At 46.4% G+C, this 22,585-nt stretch overlaps 1 protein-coding gene across 1 annotated transcript in view; it reads left to right on the plus strand.

The window, feature by feature from the left end:
• The first annotated feature begins 2,859 nt into the window (after positions 1-2,859).
• Positions 2,860-22,585, plus strand: part of LOC138503226 (mucin-2-like) — a 61,535-nt gene continuing 41,809 nt past the window's right edge. The window contains exon 1 of the mRNA XM_069622812.1: positions 2,860-2,903. The gene's annotated coding sequence lies outside the window, so the exon portion shown is untranslated. The remainder of the gene's footprint in view (positions 2,904-22,585) is intronic.

Here is a 22,585-nt window from a genome sequence, read left to right on the forward strand (position 1 = left end):
GATCTGATTTCGGGATTCAAACTCATGCTGTTGGGACCAAAGTGAAGTGACTTATGCATAAGACCGCTTAAATTCTTGTCAGGGATCCTGAGACTATGCCTTTTAGGAATGCACTCTGCAGAACATTTTTGAGTACAGCTTTTTAAGTTTAAAAAGGGGCACACCTTTTATACTTTGCTTGCAACATTATAGGAAACGCTCATCCTCTCTTGGGTAATTTAGCAGATATTAATGATTTAACCCGTAAAAGGTAAATGTTTATTTAGGGGGGGCTGAGAAAAATCTCCTGGACCTCCCAACCCCTCTCCCCCTGCAGCGACTCAGCTTATCCTACCCCCTTTGCTGGTGGGAACGCACAGTTAAAAATGGCAATTTCCAACACTGCCTGAACTAGCCCCAAATCGCGCTCTAACCTCGTGTCTTGTCCTATTCCTTTATCACTTCCTTCCCTAGCACCATGTCCAATCCAAATGTTATGCCCACTTCCTGTCCCATGCCTGGTCATAATCCAGTGCCCTTTTTGCCTCACGTCCGCCATGATGGCATGCTACTATGCTATGTCATCTCATGTGATGTCAAGCTGTGTTATGTTACTTGGGCATTCAACAGCGCCCACCAGCGACATCATTTCACCAAAATGCCTGGGGTAAGCGGAAGTGACATCACACGATCATTGACCTCTGATGACATCACATGAAGTGATGTCATTTGACCCCACCCTGAATTGACATCATGGGAAGCGATGGAGCACAACCTTTCCCCCCTAGACAAAACAGGAGGTGGCATCACATAGCATTGTTCCTCAGTACACTACGGAAAATATGGTTACAATATCAATGTCATGTGATATACATTTCATAAAAGAATGGATCACCATATGCATCGGGAATATCAGTGTGTATAGGCCCATATTACCAAAGGACTGTAAATGCAAGCAGACGTCCAAGGCCAAACGATAATGATGTTTTATTATATAGCTCTTATGCTTAAGCGCTTTATATAGCACAAAAAGGCATACAACATCACCCAGCCTGAGTTGGTACTCTTTTATCGACCTCAGAAGGGTAAAAGGATGAGTTGGCCTAGCCGGTATTCAAACCTGCAACTTGCAGATCAAAAACACATCGCAGCAGCGAACGCTCAACCTACTGAGCTATCTTACCTGCTATAGTAAAATGAACAATTACATGTCTGAATGTTCTCAAAGGTAGAAAGCACATTAGACTCAGTAGTGGATACCATTAAACTGGTAACTGAGATTTAACAGGAGGCCAGTTCATCTGCAGGTCTGGTGCAAAGTTGGCCACATGTCAAGCCTCCGTGGATCTACTTTTCAGGCTTCGGAGGTTGGCAAAATACATACCATTGGGAGGGTTCATAACTCACACGGCATCCCATACTCTGGGTACTCGTTACCTCATACATGTAAACGAACATCCTGAACAGCATGCCAGGGAGATAGGAAAGATAGACACATTACAACAAAGCATTAATTGTGGCACAATGAAATCAAGGGCCACTTTATGTGCTATGGTGAAACATTTCTACACTGTACACAAGCTTTTCGGCACAAGAATTTTGTCAAGTCACCGAGGACACCGAGATGGAATGTCTTCTGATGATCTTAACGGGAATAAAAAACTTGCTATAAGCAAAATACTTCGCCCGAAATGGATGCCTATTCTACTCTAAATTCTTTTTGATCGTTTTTGTCTGCATTGTGAATTTGAAGTGTTTAAGAACAGACTAAATTAGTGACTCACCCCCTGAGCTGTGCCTGAAATAAACCTTTAATGACTACAGCAATTGTATAGAATTCCTGAAAGAGAAAATATGTGTTATTCGTTTTCTTTCTTATTTAGGGTCACTGCTCAAAGTGTTACACTTGTGGAACCCATGGCTTTTTTTTAAGATGCCTGAACAAGAAAGCCTGCCACTCCAGAAACAAAGAGCCCCATGGTGCTGGCCGCAGCCCAGGAGCTTCAGTTTAAAAGAATAAAATGTAAACCACTTGTTTCATTGGGGAAGCATGGGAGAGCACAGGGGTAGCAAGGGAGAGCAGTGGGGACACAGCTGCAACCCCTGGCAACCCCCAAAGGACGCCCCTGGCGCCCATTTCCATTTGCATGTTTTCTTGGCGCTCCTGGTGTCTTGTCCTGCTCTAAGTCTTCTGGGTGGCGCACTAGGATGACTGTCACGCTAAAAGTCTGCTCTAGGTGTACAGCAAGTGTCTGAGCTTCTAGGAGACTCTGTCAAGGAGAGACACGTGTAACCATCCTTGGGGTAATGCCCTCATTGCACCCCTCTCTCCTGGACACAGAGAATCCGCTCTCGTTTATCCTGAATGTGGAAGGGGGCTGCCACACTATGTACCCGCCCTGTTGCACCACACTCGTTTGACAGGGCTCAGGTCGAGGGTACATGCTGGTGGGCAGAGTCCCCACACTTTTTTCAGGAGTCCCCCCACTTTTTTCAGAGTACACCTTGATGTGCTAATTTCTGGTCACACTACGTTCAGTTGGTATGTTAATGAGTCCTCCACTTTTTTTAGGACTTGACCCACGGACAAGCACATGCAAGTTCATACGTTATGCCTTTCGTGTCATATCATGTTGTGATATGTTAGGCTACTGGATCCTTTCCTCTGACTTATGGTGGTAGTCATTTTAAATGATGTGATGTTTAAGTCTTTTGTGAGAAAGCTGACATGTCACCGGACGAGTGAGTGGCCTCAGGGCGCCAGTCACAAGAAGTTCCAGTGATGTCTTGGAGGGGCGTGGCAGCTGATGACTGCTGACTGCTGATTGGCTGCGGTGTGTACCTCACCTATAATACCCAACACCAAGCTGCAGAGGGAAAGACAGCAGAGGAGAAAGGGGAGCTCAAGAGAGAGAGAGAGACAGGTAAGAGCAGAGACAGCAGTGTGGGGACTGATGGGTAGGAGGAGACAGGCTTAAGGACAGAGATGGGGTGATGGGAGAGGAAGGCAACAAGGCAAATGTTAAAGCAGGTTAAAGCGAGAGACGGGGTAAAGGGAGGCACAGGGATGAGGCCAGACTGAGGTGCACGTCTAGAGAACAGGGGAGAGGAGATGCGGGTTTCGAAAGTGACGCTGATGAGGTAAGAGACACACGTCAAGGAGAGAGAGATCACAGTAAGGGGGCGTGTGAGCCGGGCTCAGGGGAAGGGTAGCGCAACTGGAGGAAAGCACAGGGGTAATGGAGATATGTGAGCGGCAGGGGCACCCACGCAGGAATGGTAGTGACCAGAGAGAAGTCCCAGGCCAGGAATATGTGAAGGGGAGACGTTGGCCCCACGTAGAGAAACGGGTGTGAAACGTAGGGCGTGAGATAAGGAGAGACAGGCCCTTGTAATTTTGTACTGGGAAACTGTTCATTATAAGCGGGGGTATAGAGAGAGATTTGAGGCGAGAACGAAGGAGAGGCGTTTGGGGGATAGACCCAGGGAGAGAGATCTGAGGCATAGAGTCAGGTAAGTACCTGAGTGGTAAACCCAGGGAGAGATGCAGTGGGAACACCCAGGTAGAAGAGTGAGGGGCATGCGAGGTAGGTCCAGGTGAGGCCAAGAGGCGGGGGTGGTAGGATTAACCAAGGGGAAGTGTGAAGGCATACATTCAGGCTTTGTTCGGGCTAAACTCATGTTTAGGACCTCCCTGCCCACATTAGTCATTCCATTCTTGAGACACTAGTACAGTCCTGGTTTTAATTTTCATTCTGGGACTTGTAATTTTGTGTTTGTATTGGGAAAATCCAGTACTACAAGCCCCACAATGCAAGTTAAAACCAGGGCTGTACATGTGTCTCCTAAATGAAATTAGTACTGTTTGGATGTATGATAAAGGAATAACGGGAGGGGGTGAGTATCTGCAGGTTTTCACGGGACAGGTTTATTGTCACCTGCACAAAAATAAGGCAGCCAGAGAGGAGCTGTAACACTGAAAAGCTATTAAGCTCTCTTTGTCAGTAAGATGCTAATGTAGTGTACAGTGAGTAAAACGGCAATTCCCTAAGTACGCTTCTGGATACTGCAGAGCCAGAGGGAGGTGACAGCGGGAGGACCCAGCAAAGGCAGCCTGTAGTGTGCGTGCTCAAAGTGTACATTTACTGTACTGAATTAAAGAAGTATTTTGCTTTGTGATAAGGTTTCTAACACAGGACGAGTTGTTTGCGGTCAGCAGTTTTGAGGTCAATTTCAACTGAAAAACTCGAAAGGCCCTGGCTCTGTCCCTGTATAAATGTGACCATGAAACGCAGGGAAAGGTCTGAAAGGGGGTCCTATGAGAGAAGTAAGGGGCAGTTCCATGTCATATGTGAAAGGGAGGGCCAGGAGGTGTGAGGGGAAAATCAGGGATACAGGGTTCTAACGGGACGACGAGGGGGGGAGGGGGGTCGGGGAGCCTGGAGAGATGTAGGGGAAGATCCAATGAGTGGTGAGAAGGGGCACCAAGGACAGAAGTAGGAGACGGGTCTAGGGTAAAACTGGAGTGAAAACCCAAGAGATGTGAGGGGTAAAACAAGGGCCAAATACGGGGTAGATAACCAAGGAGAAACATGAACAAAGAGGTTTGACGGTTAGACTCAGGGAGGGTTTTGTGTGAGATGGAGCCGTGGTGGGGGATGAGAAGTGGCCATGCAGGAATATATATGAGGGGCGATCTCAGGAAGAGCTATAAAGGGAGACCCGCGGAGAGATGCGTGGGGCTTAACCAGGAAGAGATCTGAAAGGTAGAAGCAGGGAGAGATATGAAGGGGGACCCATAGGAGGGAACAGAAAGGGAAGCCTAGGGAGAGACGAGGGGGAGACCCAGGGAGAGTTATGAGGTTTGGACCCAGGAAAGGATGTGAGGGAATGACCTAGGGAGAGATATGAGGTCGTACCATCAGACAGATGTGAGGGGGCCCAGGGAGAGATATGAGGGGGAACTCAAGGAGGGAAGGGAGGGGATGTCACAAGCAGAGAAAAGAGTAGGAGACAAAGGGAGAGATGTGAAGCCTAGACCCAGGAAAGGATGCAAGGGGGAGACCCAGTGAGAGATATTAGGCCAGTACCCCCAGAGATATGTGAGGGGATGACCCAGGGAGGAATGCAAGGATGCGTCCCAAAAACAAGTATAAGAGGAGGATCCAGAGAAGCAAGGGACGGGTAGACCCATGGGAGGACGAGAGGGGCGACCAACAGAGCTATATGAAGGGGGCGTGAGAGATGTGTGAGAGAGAGTGTTATGGAGGGATGTGAGGGGGTTTCACAGGGACAGATAGGTGGCGAAGTCCCATGGCGGGAAGCAAGGTGGAAACTCATGAGGAAATACGAGGGGGAGACCAATTAGAGATGTGAGGGGGAGACCAAGGAGAGATGTGAGGCGGAGGCCCACGGAGAGATGTGAGGGGGAGACCCTCAGAGAAATGTGGAGGAGGAACCCTGGTTCCTGTTCCAATCTCTTAATTCGTCAGAAGACACTGAGCTCTCCATTGCAAGTCTCTCTAAACAGTCTCATTTAATCAGTATTGCCACGCCCTTTCACTTCAGCAGGTTTACATGTACACTGTCCGTGTGCGCCAACGCCTGCACACTCGGTCTTTTGGCTGGCGCCTCACACTGTCTATCCTGGTGTGCCAAGTACCTCACAGTCCCTCCATGTTCCCCAGGCACCTCACACCGCCTCTCCACCTGCCACACGCTTCTCACACTGCCTGTCCAAGTCGCTCATGGCTACTCTTCACACTACCTGTGCATGTTATGTTACTGGCATGTTTATAGCTGCTAGTTCCACTGCTGTGCCCTCATCGTGCTGTTCGTTGTGCTGATTGTGCGTTTCTACCGGCCTATGGGTTGCCATGCAGACTGGTGGTCTCTGAGTAGCAAATGCTTGGGTGGATTACACAGCTTGCGTAAATCTCACTGTTGAAAAGAGACACCCTGAGCGACAGAATTCACCACAGCAGTGTCTCTGCTACAATAATCTAACTCCTTGATGCATGCATGGGCCATTAAGATGCAAAAGAAATATGATTGGGCGTAGCAATATAATTAGCAACTGCTCCAATGTCCACATTATTCAAATGAGTTTAAACAATTTACACTTTTCGTGATCTAGAGCAGCACTTCTTTAGGACTAGAAGTCGAGATAGAGAAGTTAGAGAGAAAGCGGAAAGTGTATACGTTACCAGCTAATTTAGAGCAAAGTCAAGTGAAGAAGACAACACTAATAGAAGCTACATGAATCCTCCAAAAGTGCTGGCTCGATGTGGCAGCTGTCTGGAAATGACGTCATTTTGGATTGGGCAATGTGGGATAATAAAATAGGAACTTGGATGGAGATCATCTAGAGTTCCCAGTTGCAGAGAGGGGCGAGAGCCACAACTTTACTGGAAGCTCTTTAGGTTCCCAATGAAACTAACCATCAACTGCCTTCATTATTAGACAATGGACATGAAAAAAAGGTTATAGGGAACAATTAAGTAAGAGTCATAAAATCACAATGCAGAATAACCCAATGAACTGGGTACTAAGATTATTGGTTATACCATAAATATCAAACCGCAGAGTGACCTGAATACACTAATAGAGGGCCAGAAAGGCAAAACTATTGGAAGCATAGTGGTCATGAAAAGGTCTACAGAGGTTGTGAGTGTTCTATGTAAGACTGGCAAGGAACATAATGAGGGTCTTGATCTATATTGAGTGTCTATTTTTTTGCTTTTTAATACCTGAGTTTGGTTTCTAAGTGTGATCCAGGATTCGAATCTCTGTTGCTCCACGTGTTCTTTTTTCCAAGACCAGCCCGGTGCCCCTGTGCTATCCTCCGTTCACAATGTGGATTTCATGACAGTATGATTCCTTGTATCCATGTCCGCTGAGGCGTGGCACAGAAAATAACAAGAGAATATCAAGACACGATAGCCAAAACGCTATAAATCATCCTGATGAAGCACTCTGTGCGAAACACGTGTCGGTACGTCATGAGCTGAAACCACTTATTGATTTCCATTGAACTCACTCAAGAGGATTTGTTGATCATTATACTTTAACTATTTACTGAAAAGGTGAAAGTTTATTGGAACAGAAAGAATTACCACTTTTGTACTTTTTGGTCCGTTGGATCGCTACATCCGGCCGCCTTCAAGGCTATTGAGTCAGCAAAGTGTGGCACCATTTTGTGCGGTTTCCAAACTTATATCCCATGTAGCAGCGTCTACTTCTGTTACTATAGTATGGTTGGATTTTAAAGCCAGCACAGCTATGTATCTAATGTGGCATAACATTCGCACAGATGAACCTGGAAAGTTTAGTTGGGTTCTTAAGAATCTTCTAAACGTGTGCCTGGGTACAACATACAATCACAGCCTTATCATTACATTGGGGCATCTCCGCTAATTCATACATCGAACTAGAGTTAATGGATGGACCACACTTTGACAGATACCAAGACTTCTTGATGCCTATGGCCCTATGTTCTCGAGAAGTTATACACTTAATATTTAATAGTCATTTGCGCCTTGGTTGTTGCCGGAGAATGGTCGCCTGTGGACCTACTGTGGTATAGCTATTGTTGCCGGTGCCGGGTGGTGAGGTGTGCTGTTAGGCTGAAGCATCGTTCATTACAGTGCATTAGGAGTCGTTCACTGTTATTGCGCTTGCACTTTGATCTCCCTCAGTGGTGTTGGTTGTATACACAACCAGGGGTCATGGCCTCAAAACAAAATCGGGTTTCTCATTAGCATACAAATTGAATGTGGTGTCACCAGAAATTAGCATATTAATGTGCCCTCTGAAAAAAGTTGGGGGACTTGTGAAACAAATGTGGGACTCCGTCCACCCGCACATACCCTTGACACTTGTGCCCTGGCGACAACAGTCGTGACATGTCTGGACTGGAATGATTTAAGTGTGTGGACACAGGTGATTAGGGAACCAAAAGAGGCCCTGTAAATAATTAAAACTGGCCCCATATTACCCTTTTCTATCAAGCCCAAACCTTTTCCAATGTAAACATTTGGAAATAACATAGGTTACCACACAGAAGAGGCCCAGGATGCAGAGGCCTACCAGGAAATCCAGAGTTCCCTACAGGCCAGTGCAGTGTGCAGATTTGTGGAGTGGTAAATATTGGCAGTAAACATGTCAAGCATGTAGGGACGAGGGTAAAGTGCTTGAACAAAAACAACATTCTGGTGTCGGCCTGAATGTGGGATTGGGGACTAGAGGTGGGAGGCATCGCATGGGAACCACCGCCCCCCCCCCCCCAATCACACACACATAACTGCACCCAGTTCAAGCAGTGTTTCTAAACGAGTTGAAGCTAGCGAGCCTCATCTATTCAAGATTTTATTATAACTCTTGGAGATGGAGTCTCAGAAAACGTGTCTACCTGCATAAGTGCTAGGTAGGAGAAGTTACATGCCTGATACTAGGAGTAGCTTGTGAAAGCTTGTCTGCCTACATAAATGCTAAGTAGGGGAAGTTATAGGGCTGATACTAGGAGTAGCTTGTGAAAGCTTGTCTGCCTGCATAAGTGCTAGGTAGGAGAAGATATAGGCCTGATACTAGGAGTAGCTTGTGAAAGCTTGTCTGCCTACATAAATGCTAAGTAGGGGAAGTTATAGGGCTGATACTAGGAGTAGCTTGTGAAAGCTTGTCTGCCTACATAAGTGCTAGGTAGGAGAAGTTACATGCCTGATACTAGGAGTAGCTTGTGAAAGCTTGTCTGCCTACATAAATGCTAAGTAGGGGAAGTTATAGGGCTGATACTAGGAGTAGCTTGTGAAAGCTTGTCTGCCTGCATAAGTGCTAGGTAGGAGAAGATATAGGCCTGATACTAGGGGTAGCTTGTGAAAGCTTGTCTGCCTACATAAATGCTAGGTAGGAGACGTTATAGGCCTGATACTAGGGGTAGCTTGTGAAAGCTTGTCTGCCTACATAAGTGCTAGGTAGGAGAAGTTATAGGCCTGATACTAGGGGTAGCTTGTGAAGGCTTGTCTGCCTACATAAGTGCTAGGTAGGAGAAGTTATAGGCCTGGCACTAGGGGTAGCTTGTGAAAGCTTGCCTGCCTACATAAGTGCTAGGTAGGAGAAGTTATAGGCCTGGTACTAGGGGTAGCTTGTGAAATCTTGTCTGCCTACATAAGTGCTAGGTAGGAGAAGTTACATGCCTGATGCTAGGAGTAGCTTGTGAAAGCTTTTCTGCCTACATAAATGCTAGGTAGGAGAAGTTACAGGCCTGATACTAGGAGTAGCTTGTGAAAGCTTGTCTGCCTGCATACGAGCTAGGTAGGAGAAGTTATAGGCCTGATCCTATGGGTAGCTTGTGAAAGCTTGTCTGCCTACATAAATGCTAGGTAGGAGACGTTATAGGCCTGATACTAGGGTTAGCTTGTGAAAGCTTGTCTGCCTACATAAGTGCTAGGTAGGAGAAGTTATAGGCCTGGTACTAGGGGTAGCTTGTGAAGGCTTGTCTGCCTACATAAGTGCTAGGTAGGAGAAGTTATAGGCCTGGTACTAGGGGTAGCTTGTGAAAGCTTGTCTGCCTACATAAGTGCTAGGTAGGAGAAGTTATAGGCCTGGTACTAGGGGTAGCTTCTGAAAACTTGCCTGCCTACATAAGTGTTAGGTAGGAGAAGTTATAGGCCTGGGACTAGGGGTAGCTTGTGAAATCGTGTCTGTCTACATAAGTGCTAGGTAGGAGAAGTTACATGCCTGGTACTAGGGGTAGCTTGTGAAAGCTTGTCGGCCTACATAAGTGCTAGGTAGGAGAAGTTACAGGCCTGGTACTAGGGGTAGCTTGTGAAATCTTGTCTGCCTGCATAAGTGCTAGGTAGGAGAAGTTACATGCCTGATACTAGGAGTAGCTTGTGAAAGCTTGTCTGCCTACATAAATGCTAGGTAGGAGAAGTTACAGGCCTGATACTAGGAGTAGCTTGTGAAAGCTTGTCTGCCTGCATACGAGCTAGGTAGGAGAAGTTACAGGCCTGAAACTAGGGGTAGCTTGTGAAAGCTTGTCTGCCTACATAAATGCTAGGTAGGAGACGTTATAGGCCTGATACTAGGGGTAGCTTGTGAAAGCATGTCTGCCTACATAAGTGCTAGGTAGGAGAAGTTATAGGCCTGATACTAGGGGTAGCTTGTGAAGGCTTGTCTGCCTACATAAGTGCTAGGTAGGAGAAGTTATAGGCCTGGTACTAGGGGTAGCTTGTGAAAGCCTGTCTGCCTACATAAGTGCTAGGTAGGAGAAGTTATAGGCCTGATACTAGGGGTAGCTTGTGAAAGCTTGTCTGCCTACATAAGTGCTAGGTAGGAGACGTTATAGGCCTGGTACTAGGGTTAGCTTGTGAAATCTTGTCTGCCTACATAAGTGCTAGGTAGGAGAAGTTACATGCCTGATACTAGGAGTAGCTTGTGAAAGCTTGTCTGCCTACATAAATGCTAGGTAGGAGAAGTTACAGGCCTGATACTAGGAGTAGCTTGTGAAAGCTTGTCTGCCTGCATACGAGCTAGGTAGGAGAAGTTATAGGCCTGATCCTAGGGCTAGCTTGTGAAAGCTTGTCTGCCTACATAAATGCTAGGTAGGAGACGTTATAGGCCTGATACTGGTGAAAGCTTGTCTGCCTACATAAATGCTTGGTAGGAGAAGTTACAGGCCTGATACTAGGAGTAGCTTGTGAAAGCTTGTCTGCTGGCATACGAGCTAGGTAGGAGAAGTTACAGGCCTGATACTAGGGGTAGCTTGTGAAAGCTTGCCTGCCTACATAAATGCTAGGTAGGAGACGTAATAGCCTGATACTAGGGGTAGCTTGTGAAAGCATGTCTGCCTACATAAGTGCTAGGTAGGAGAGGATATAGGCCTGATACTAGGGGTAGCTTGTGAAGGCTTGTCTGCCTACATAAGTGCTAGGTGGGAGAAGTTATAGGCCTGGTACTAGAGGTAGCTTGTGAAGGCTTGTCTGCCTACATAAGTGCTAGGTGGGAGAAGTTATAGGCCTGGTACTAGGGGTAGCTTGTGAAAGCTTGTCTGCCTGCATAAGTGCTAGGTAGGAGACGTTATAGGCCTGATACTAGGGGTAGCTTGTGAAGGCTTGTCTGCTTGCATAAGTGCTAGGTAGGAGAAGTTATAGGCCTGATACTAGGGGTAGCTTGTGAAAGCTTGTCTGCCTGCATAAGTGCTAGGTAGGAGAAGTTATAGGCCTGATACTAGGGGTAGCTTGTGAAAGCTTGTCTGCCTGCATAAGTGCTAGGTAGGAGACGTTATAGGCCTGATACTAGGGGTAGCTTGTGAAAGCTTGTCTGCCTACATAAGTGCTAGGTAGGAGAAGTTATAGGCCTGGTACTAGGGGTAGCTTGTGAAAGCTTGTCTGCCTACATAAGTGCTAAGTAGGAGAAGTTACAGGCCTGATACTAGGGGTAGCTTGTGAAAGTGAAGGCTCAAAGCAGGAGTAGTACCATGTGCAATGCCAGGAAGTAAGCTGTTTTTCTTTTTATATAAAGCGATGTCTGGAGGTGACAAAGTTTTCATCTATATGCCGCTCACATCTCAGTCCATAGCACCCCAATCTAACACACCTCCGCACACATGCCCCTCGCTCCCTACACTGCCTGCTCCTGTGCTTTATGCCCCTCACATCTCAATCCATATCACCCCAAACTACCAATCCTCCACACACATGCCCCTGGCTCCCTACACTGCCTGCTCCTGTGCTATATGCCCCTCACACCTCAGTCCAAGGCACCCCAATCTACCACACCTCCCCACACATGCCCCTGGCTCCCTACACTGCCTGCCCCGGTGCTATATGCCCCGCACATCTCTGTTTACGGAGCCCAATGCACCCATGCCCCAGGCTCCTCCCACTGACCGTCCGTGCGTGCAGAGTACCGTGATTCGGGGAGGTAATAACTGTGATCTCTCCAGGTGCCTGCAGGCATCACACACCTTTCTCCAGGCGACTTCCTGATTATCTCCGGCGGCCAAAACAATACGCCACGTATTCATTATCTGGTCATTATTTGCAGCACTGTTTGCAATTTCCAGCAACACGTGTCACAAATCTGCACAGCATGAAAGAATGCCTTCTAACTCACTCGGACCCGAATGGCCTCCAAGCGCTATGGGTTGTGCCCAAAAATGTCAACCTACAAACATTCTGCAGAGGAGCAGGAGCTATTTTCCACACATATTCGAAAAATGCAGCAAGCACTGCCAACAATAGCATATTTTAGCCTACAGTAAATGCAAGGCCAGCCAGCTGCGTGTCGACTGACAGGTGGTGCCGGCTGACGTGCACCGCTAGCTGTACCGCTCCTTATTTAATCACATGATTTGTAATGATCTCCACCCTGCGTGTTTTACTGGCCCCTGTTATTTCCCCTTTCTTTGAGCTGTTGAGTTAGTTTCTTTTGCACTCATTTTCTTTGTCATATGCTTTTGAATGTAATGCAATCTACGTGACGTCAGGTGGTCTTGTGCAGCGCCCTTCTGCCACTTCGCTGCGCTATGGAGGTCGGGACTGTTAGACGTATAGGCAGATGGGAAACCTGTGATGTTGTTGGTCGCGGGTAGGGAGTACCAGGTACCTGAGTGCTGGTCTAGTTCAGTGGGTTTGGCGGTGTTACCTGGGCATGCGTTTATCTGGAGTGGAGAGCCGAATATCTGGAGATTACAGTGCTCTGGGTCTGGGTTAGCTGCTAAGGTAGGGTGGGGAGAGAGATAAACAGGTGAGTTTTGGTATAGCTCAATTAGTGCTGAAGTGGTGGTGGATAGGCCTGAGGTACTAGTCATGTGGGAGTGGCGGTGTGGGGGTGTACTTTAAGGTGGCAAAAGATTTTAGTGGAGAGTCAGTCTTGAAGGGGGGGGGGGTTGTGCGTGGCATCCAGTAGCAAGGTAATTTGCAGCACACAGGGGCATTATTAGGTTGGTCTGTTTGATGTTTGTTTGTACTATTTCTTTGATTTCATTTTGGTTTCGGGGGGGCTCAGACCCAAGTGGTCTATTTTCCAATAGTCTTTGTGGTGAGTTGTGTGTCGGTTTTAGTTCTGGGGTAATAGTTTTAGAGACTGCCTTCCATTTAATCAAAGGAGGTAGGAGTATGGTTGGGCTTTTGGGCAGACCTCAGACAGTGGTGGTGACCATACAACAAAAGAGACAAGGAGCTTGCTGAGACTAGAACCCAGACACTGGCGAAGACCAGAAGAGAGAGCTTGACTAGCTTGATGAGAACTATACCTCAGGTACTGATGGAGACCATATCCAGAAAGGGAGAGACCATGGAGCTTGCTTAGAATGATACCTCTGGAACTGGTGGAGACCAGACTAAGAGGCCAATTGACAAGCTTACTGAGAGCTAAATCTCAGGTACTGATGGAGACCAGATCCAGGGAGAGAGAGAGAGAGAGACCATGGAGCTTGCTGAGAACTATACCTCAGGTACTGGTGGAGACCAGATCAAGAGAATTAGCGAGTTAGACCATGCACCTTGCTGCATACTACCCTGGACACTGATGGAGAACAGCGAAGAGAGAGCTTGACTAGCTTGCTGACAACTATACCTCAGGAACTGGTGGAGAACCAATCAAGAGAGATAGAGAGGCCATGGAGCTTGCTGAGATTATAACCCAGACAGTGGCAAAGACTAGAAGAGAGAACCTGCTGAGCTTGCTGAGAACTATACCTCAGGTACTGATGGAGAACAGATCAAGAGAGAGCTTGAGGAGGTTGCTGAGAGCTATACCTCAAGCAATGGTGGAGAAGAGAGAGAAAGACCAAGGATCTTGCTGAGACCATAACTCAGAAAGTAGTGGAGACCAGACCAGGAAAGAACTTGATGAGCTTGCTGAGTGCAATGCCCCAGGCACTGGTGGAGACCAGATCAAGCGAGAGACAGACCATGGAGATTGCTGAGATTATACCTCAGACAGAGGCAGTGACTAGATCAGGAGGGAGATTGAGGCGCTTGCTGAGAACTGTACTTCAAATATTCTCACTGACCAGATCAAGAAAGAGTGCCCTCACCTAACAAGGTTATCCGCAGCTGGAGGTTAACAATATCTAAGCTTGACAGTTACACTAAGCAAGAGGGGAACTACCACGTTCTTGCAATAGTCTGTTGAATGTATCATTGTCACCCAGGAGAGTGACATGCAGCTGGAGAATGAGAACATTTATGACTGACAATGAAAATAAGCTGGGGCTTTTTATTGTTGAGAGCGTGGACCTAGCTTGAGAGCAGCAGAGCGCTGTACAGACTGTGGGCAGCCAGCAATTGGGCGAGCATCTTTTAACAGTAGTGCATTACTATGAGGTTTGTGCATTGGTGTGTGTGTGTGTCCATTGGAATTAGTCTTTGGTCAGCTGTTGTTGAAAGAGCCATGTTTTGAGAGATTTGTGAGATTGGAGAATTGTGAGGGCTTTCCGAGCCGACACTGGGATTGAGTTCCAGAGGGTGGGTGCATGACAAGCAAGAGAAAGATTATTTGCTGGTCTTCCTTTTGAGGACAAGTTGCGATTCAAGACGGTTGGTTGATTTCTTGCACGAGGAGAATGTGCTACCATCTAAGTGGAGCTTAGCCGCCGGGCACACTGGTGTGCTACTCGTGACTGCTTTGTAGGTGATAAATGCAGTCTTGAACAGTATCCTGGCTTGGAGTGGAAGCCAATGCAGTTCACGTAGAATGGGGGGGATTGGGCAGGCCTAATATCTGCTAGTAGCAGATCACTACCCTCAGCAGGGGGGAGCAATGCTTGCTTGTAGGAGCTTTCCAAGAACTCAGTTGGGTTAAATCCCCATGTATTTAAACTGAATAAGCGAGCCAAGCTCTGTACCCTGGAAGCAAGAGACTGTTTAGATCTTTAGTAAAGGGACCCAGGGAGGATTAGAATTCCTATAGTTGAAATCTAGAGAGAGTTTGAGTTGGACAATCCTCATACCATTTATAAGTGTGTTCCATTTAATTTCTAGTATAACTTCACTAGGACGCATATGCCTTTTACAACCTGATCCTGATGAAATGCATAAAGGTGATTTACTTTCCCTACTGAGCTGTGTGTTCCCTTGATTCCTACGTCACAGCCAACTGACCCCACTCTGAACTCCTCCCTCTCGGCTTCTGACTTTGCCTCTTACTTCCTTTCTAAAATAGATCCTCTGCGCTACTCATTTTGCATTGCTTCTTCCTCTTCCTTCTCTTCTTCATTGCCTTACACTGCCCCTATTCCCTTTCTTGCTTTGCCACCCTTGCTGAGGTTTTTCTTAAGCTACTGATTCAGCGTGATCTACCACTGCCCCTTGACAGTTTCCCATCTGCTCTCATCCGTTCAGTGTATCCTTGTTTTCTTGCTTACTTGACCTCTCTGTTTAACTCTTTGCTCTCTTCTGGTCTCTTTTTCTTTTCCGTTTATGCTACTATCCTGCCAATTCTTAGGAAACCTCCCTTGATCCATCTCTTCCCTCTAATTATCAACATATTTCTATTTTCCACCTTTTCTCTCAAAGGTTCTTGTATGTGTCATCTATTCCCAACTATGACTCTCTCTTGATTCAATCTCACCATTTCCTCCACTTCATCGTGGTTTCTGCCCTCATCACTCTACTGAAACCTCTCACCTACATGTCACAAGTGTCCTCATTTCTTCTTGTCATGCTCATCAATCTCTTTTCTTGTTCTCTTCTACTGGCCTGAGGCCTGTGATAGAGTGGGTCACGATACCCTTTGTTCTTCCTTTGGCAATTCTGGTTCTATTCTCTCTTGGTTTTCTTCCTTCTGTTGCCATCCCTCCTGCGCTGTGCTCTGGGCTGGTGATTGTTATTGAGAGGACTAGATGCCTCTCTGTTTTTCTCTAAATCATGTCCCTTTGGTTTGAATCCCTCTTTCTGCTAGCTGTTCCTTGTCGCCCCTTTCCTTAAACCCGTTGTCACTAACCTTTCCTTCCTCCTCACTCACAAACCTTTATCTGCACTTCCGTATTATCTGTACTTCGCACCCACTCTTTCTTCTTTCTCACAAATCCCACCTCCTCGCTACTCCCAATTGCAAAGATCATGCGGTTGGCCCTTTTTTCCCTGTTGTGTACCTGTTGGAGCCCTTTCGGTAATACATTCTGTATAGACCTTAGGTGCAAGCATTTTATGAAGTCCAATAAATAAATAAGCAAATAAACAAGTGAACCTCTGCCAAGATACATTGAGAATTAAATTGACATGAGTGAGCCGAGGTGATCCCCAACTTATTGTCTGCTGCACTGAAGAGCCAATAACCTCTATCTAGTCTGCATCATCCACAGAGGAGTAGTTTATCTATGTCCACACCACCAAAGGACTCCACAAGGACACAGGATGAATTGCCCCAGGTGACAGATTACCATTCATGGAGTGTGAGTATGAGCCATAATTGACAGTGGTGATCAGCTGGCATATTTCCTGTTCATAAATTCAACTTATGGTCACCAAAGACTCACCACCATGTTGTTTTCGAGGAGCTCTTGAAACAGTTCTAAGGTTATATCCTCAATATCGGCCTTGTAAATAGCACCTTGATGCCTGCGGGTTCAGCACACTCTCTCAATGAAAACATAAATAAATAAGTAAAAGTGACAGAACCGACCAATGCCTTGGGTTTCTCAGTAAGCACGAAGAACATGAGTCCAGAAAGTAAGGTCGACATGCATGCCGACATGCACCTCAGAAACAAGGCCTTCAACAGAGCACGAAACCCCAACTCCACTGTTGATGACCTCACTGCAGACATCACAGGAGGAGCACATCTTTATGTAGCTTGATCTATGTGCAGGAGACCTCCAACTAAACCTTGGCAAAGACTCAATAAAATTAATTACTTCTTGAACACTTATAGGTCCCCGCTGATTTAAGAGACTGAATTCTGGTGGGTTGACCACCGCAGAGATATTCCAAGACACCACTGAAATGCCCTGCTTCGTCAGGTGCATGGGCAATGGTGTTTTGGTAGTCTCACTCACTAACCATAAGCACATCCTGTGACCTTGAGCAGTCTTCCAAGCCTTAAGGACAGGATCGTGGCCAGCTCAAAGAAGGTCTTGGACATTAGAGCAGCCTCAGCTCTGTAAACAATTACTAAGGTCAGAAGTGTTATAGGAAGGGCAAAATACTGTGGTTACTTCATACCGCAACTGGAAATGCTGCAGGTGGAACCACTGAAAGACCTCACTAAAAACTGCTCCATGTGGAATTGGAATGACACACATCAAATGGCATTCCAGTCCAAATCCAGAAAGTCATACCTTCCCACCAAGGAAAAGAGCCCAACTGTGGTAGGTTCCCGTCTCTGTGGCCTAGGAACTGTGCTCATGCGGTCACACCAGAAAGGCAAGGCGTGCCACATCACCTCATCCACTCATCCAGCAGAACATTCATGCCAATAGAACACAAAGAGCTACAGATTAAGATTGACACCATTTCTGCACACAAGAAAGAGGGCATGGCCGCGGGGCGGGGACAGAATAACTGATGATCTCAGAGGATAAAAGCCTACGTGGTCAAACATAGTGAAATTGAAAGTAAGTACCCACACGCTCCTGGAAGTGACCCCAAAAGGTGGTGAGAATAAGAGTGAGAGGGGCATCCTAATATCTGTGAATGCCAACAATGGGCCACCTTTCAAAAGCCAAGGATTCCGAGACCCCATTGAGGAACTAAGCATCCAGCATAGTCAAGCCAACCCCTGAAGGCCCCAAGCAAACGGTCATGCAGAGAGGTTCATGAGGACTCGGAGGCAGTCATCAGAATTGCACATAAAAGAGAACAGAACCTAGCCTTTGACCTCTTACAGTATTTTCACAACTTCTGGATCATGACCCACACCTGAGCTGTGGCCCCATCACTCTCCTAATCAGGAAAGAACAGCAGGATCCTGGCCGCAGCTCATGACATCAACGTCCCCGCGGATGGAACAGTAGACACCAGCTGACAACTGCACAACTCCCAAGCTACCTCGTCATCATCATCCGAATGGCAAAAGCAGCACGGGCGCTTCAAGCAGCCACCGTGGCCGCCAGCTGCACTTAAGAAAACCATGGAAGCTCTGCGAACTCTTGAGGTTCCATAACACAAAACTGTTCCTTCTTCAAGAAAATAAGGGGCCTACTGAGATAGAGGCACTCTATACCTCCCCGAGACATGACCCAGAAGAGACGCTTCTATGTTATTACAACATCCTTTTTTTTCAATGTGTTTTTTACCAAAGCCTTTTTAATTTAGCGGTTCCCCTCAGGCTGCAGGCCCCTTCCCCTATTAATTTAACATTATCCTCTAACCCCTACCACTTATACACTTACATTCATTAAAAAACCCATAAAAAAAAGACTGTGGATGTAACAACGTTGTACCAGAAGAGACAATGAGGACGACATCCCCGACCCTGCTGCAGCGAACTAGGCAGGACTCCCTGAGATTGAAAAGGAGGCTCCTTCAGCAACTCTGCTGCAGCGACGATCTGGGAGTAGGAGCTCACGATCAAGACGTAGCCTCAGAGGCTATCCTGACATACCAGCAAAATGCAAAGACCATGATCTTAGTCACCAAGCCACATTTCCAAACATTGAGCAGTCATCTCCATGTTGATTGGCCTCCTAAGTGTTGGAATGGTTTGGGCGCAGCTCAACTTCCATAATGGCCCCAACAGTTTCCTACACGCACCCACATCCATGCATGAGCTGCAGAGTAAGCTGTCACAGCAATGAAAAAGGAAAATCCACCTGGTCTCGAATCAGCGCAGAGGCATTGCGTGGCAGAACGCAGATTTATCTTTAATGACGATGAGTAACTCAGGTGCGGGCCAATTCGAACATGCCCATCCAGACTGGGGGTCCAATGTGTGAACATGAAATTTGGCATTGCACTTCCTGCCAACCTGAGGTGATGAACAGCCAGGGGTTGCCTCTAGCAATCTACTCACTGAGCATCCATGCTCCAGATATCAACCTGACTATTCACTGAGGGTATTATACCAGCACGTTGTCCATCCCAAGGAAGCCATGTACTGTGACTGGAGTCCCATAGGTTTCTAATGCTGTGCCCGGAACCAATCCTGGCAAACCCACTTCTTATTCATCTAAGCAACCTGAGTAGATACACCCATTGCTGGCCATTGGGCCTGATTTTTCCGGATCTAGCAACAAATGTTCTCCCCGGATTTCAGAGTCAGGGAATCCATTTGCACCTGTCAAGTGTTCCAGTGCTTTTGACCTGCTTACAGGTTGCCAAGACAGGATTCTAACCCATGGTGTCCGGACCAGGTTCGAGAACCTTAACTGCAAGACTACTTGAACATTTGGTCAGGAGGTGTGTGAGATGGCTTGTTAGGATAGTACTGTGCAGAACATCTGGTCAGAAGGTGTGTGAGATGGCTTGTTAGGATAGTACAATGCAGAACATCTCGTCAGGAGGTGTGTGAGATGGCTTGTTAGGATAGTACCATGCAGAACTTCTAGTCAGGAGGTGTGTTAGATGGCTTGTTAGGATAGTACTATGCAGAACATCTGGTCAGGAGGTGTGTGAGATGACTTGTTAGGATAGTACTATGCAGAACATCTGGTCAGGCGGCGTGTGAGATGGGTTGTTAGGCTAGTACCATGCAGAACATCTGGTCAGAAGGTGTGTGAGATGACTTGTTAGGATAGTACAATGCAGAACATTTGGTCAGGAGGTGTGTGAGATGGCTTGTTATGATAGTACTAAGCAGAACATCTGGTAAGGAGGTGTGTGAGATGGCTTGTTAGGATAGTACTAAGCAGAACATCTGATCAGGAGGTGTGTGAGATGGCTTGTTAGGATAGTACTAAGCAGAACATCTGGTCAGGAGGTGTGTGAGATGGCTTGTTATGATAGTACTAAGCAGAACATCTGGTAAGGAAGTGTGTGAGATGGCTTGTTAGGATAGTACTATGCAGAACCTATTTAACTACAGGTTTATTTTAGGTTGCTTGCAAATGAAACGCTCCTCTCATGGATTATTTCCCAGGGGTTCATGTAAGCAAATTTGTATTTGGGTTGGGGTGGGTCTGAAGAAAATCTCTTCCCCGCCTGCCCATCGCTGGTGGTATCCCCAGTAAATAACGTCAATTTCCAGCACTGGATACACCCCATCCCACAGAATCGGCTCAGAAGCACAGCACGGAGAGCTGTGCCACGTTGCCACACTTGTCTCATCCCGGGTGTCCAAGGAAACCGTGCACTCCTCTCTTTATCCTACCAACATCCTTATTGCAGATTTCCTAAATTTGCCTGATAACTTTTTAAGACACCGAATTTTAAAACAATGGTCCAGATGTTTGCCATTGCTGCTCCATGTACAGCTACATGGTTCATTTCTAAGTGCTACCCCACCATTTTGTACGCAGACTTGCACCTTTGCAGGTTTCCCAGCTTACCCCAGAAAGGCTATGCGCACCCTTATGATTGTTTGGTCCGTTTCTGGCTACCAACTTCTAAGTCGAAACCCATGGGCAATCATTTTACGCTGTCAGCTGATTTGCAGTCTACCATTCCCAAATATTTAGCACACTGAGGCCCTCCCAATAGTTAGCACAAATGTTCCACTTGTCTGCTGTCTATTTAGATTATTTTTTGTTAGACTATTGCGTAACAGTTTATCCATGTGATCTTGGCCAAACAGTGTTGATACCGAACTCTTACATCAACTATTATACATGAACAAGTTAATTGCCACATTTGGCCGGATGAAAAAAAGTAGCCCTAAAGTGGCAGTAATTCCCTTGCGTTAACACAGTTTTATCGCTCTGCCGTACTATGGGTTTGGAGGTAAAGTGGGGGATCTACCATCATCAATTTGGTGGCGGTTGATTTAACACTTTATGACCAAAACTGTGATTTAACACGCAGATTTACCGATCATGGTATTTCCACCGAAAATCCCCATCAAGTCCCATTGACTGAAAAAACAGGGATTTACACTGCCATACTTCCACTCGTCATCCTGTGGTAATGCCACAGGACTGAGCGGCAGTAATGGCAAATTATTTTGGCAGTCAATCAGTATGTGGAGGAGGAGCCAAGTGCCTCTACTGAAAGTCCCTCCCCCATTTTGCCTATATGTTGGAAACCGGAAATTGCGACATGCGCAACTCCAGCAATGGTACCTATACCACTAAGAGTCCTTGAAACAAGGTATCCATTGAGAAAACCCTATATGATGTACCCACTGAGAAATGGCAGTCTTCTGAAGGAAGTTCCAGAAGAAGTGTGAAGATGAATGAAAGAGAAGACTGGTGACATCACATCAAGCAGAAATGACACAACCAGAAGAGAGGTCAATGAAGAGAGTATATAGACCTTATAAAATCTGATGGCGAAGTAAAGAATTGAGCAACATTCCTTGAGCAAAATGAAGATTGCACGTGTGGAGAGCACTGAAGAAAATGCAAAGCAGTTTTACAATTGTACAGATGCTGTAACGCAAGTAGACTAAGTCATTATAAGGCTGGCTATACGTAGTGAATAGACTGCAGGCGATGCCACCGATATATATTTATATGTGTATAGAATCTGATTTTTTCAATAATGCATTTTAGCAAACGAGAGCCCCGTGAATAGAAGGGCTGAAAATGTGGCGCAGTTGCAGAAAACAGCTGATGGTGACGGAAGATTCGTGAAGGCTTGTTCAGCCGAATGTCAAGGGTTGTGGCAGCCAAAAAACTGGTTATCTATTCGAGGAGATACAATGAAGGTGAGAAGCAAGACCAGCTCCTCTTGAGGTGTAATGGAAAAACATTAGAAGTGCCAGGTTTTATTCATTTAATAGTGTTAAATGTGAAGAAGGAGCTAAAAACACAGTCTCCTGTCATATGTTCAGATGAAAATAGACTTTGGGCCGAACTACACCGAGACCAGAAGATAAGGCCATGCTCACACTCTCTTTTATTCTCAGGAACAGGGATCCTTTGCAAGGCCGATGTCAAAGGACTAATTGAATGGCAGACAGCAGGAGTGATGATGGACGTTGGGCTAATTGGGTGGGGAGGCATGGTCAAGTACAACCCTCCAGAACCTGGGGTACCAGCTTGCGTGCTGCTAGCGAGTGGAATTTTCCAGAAGGGTACAAGCGTGCCAACCAATTATAGAGGGCCACGTAGTGAAGAGCGCTATGGTTTGAAAGCCAATGAAACATTGTGTATTTTTACGACACGGAAGATGACTTGCACTGGGATAGACATAGCTGTCCACCTGACCTTAGAGAGCCAATCACCGTCCAGTCCCCCACAGAAAGTATACTTAGATGTTCCCTTTAAGCCTATTATAAACCTCTGTAGGTTTTTGCTTATTTTTCACATAGTATGACGTCAGAGATGATGAGGTTTTGTGCCTTGAAACACTTGTGTATAGGCACGTTACAAATGCTATATCATATCATATAAACATGTGTTTTTTCAAATGAAACATTGAGAATGCTTGTGCGGCGTCCACTGATGCCCGTTGTACTCTGTTTTAGAAAGTTGTTAATAAAACAGCTACAGTTTTTGCCAGCTTCCTAAATCGTCTGATTATTGGTGAGAGAGTAAGATGTGCATCCCCATCCATCCCAGATA

Source organism: Ambystoma mexicanum, chromosome 11 (assembly GCF_040938575.1).
Source record: "Ambystoma mexicanum isolate Mex_15411 chromosome 11, UKY_AmexF1_1, whole genome shotgun sequence".
In the NCBI taxonomy this organism is placed as follows: Eukaryota; Metazoa; Chordata; class Amphibia; order Caudata; family Ambystomatidae; genus Ambystoma; species Ambystoma mexicanum.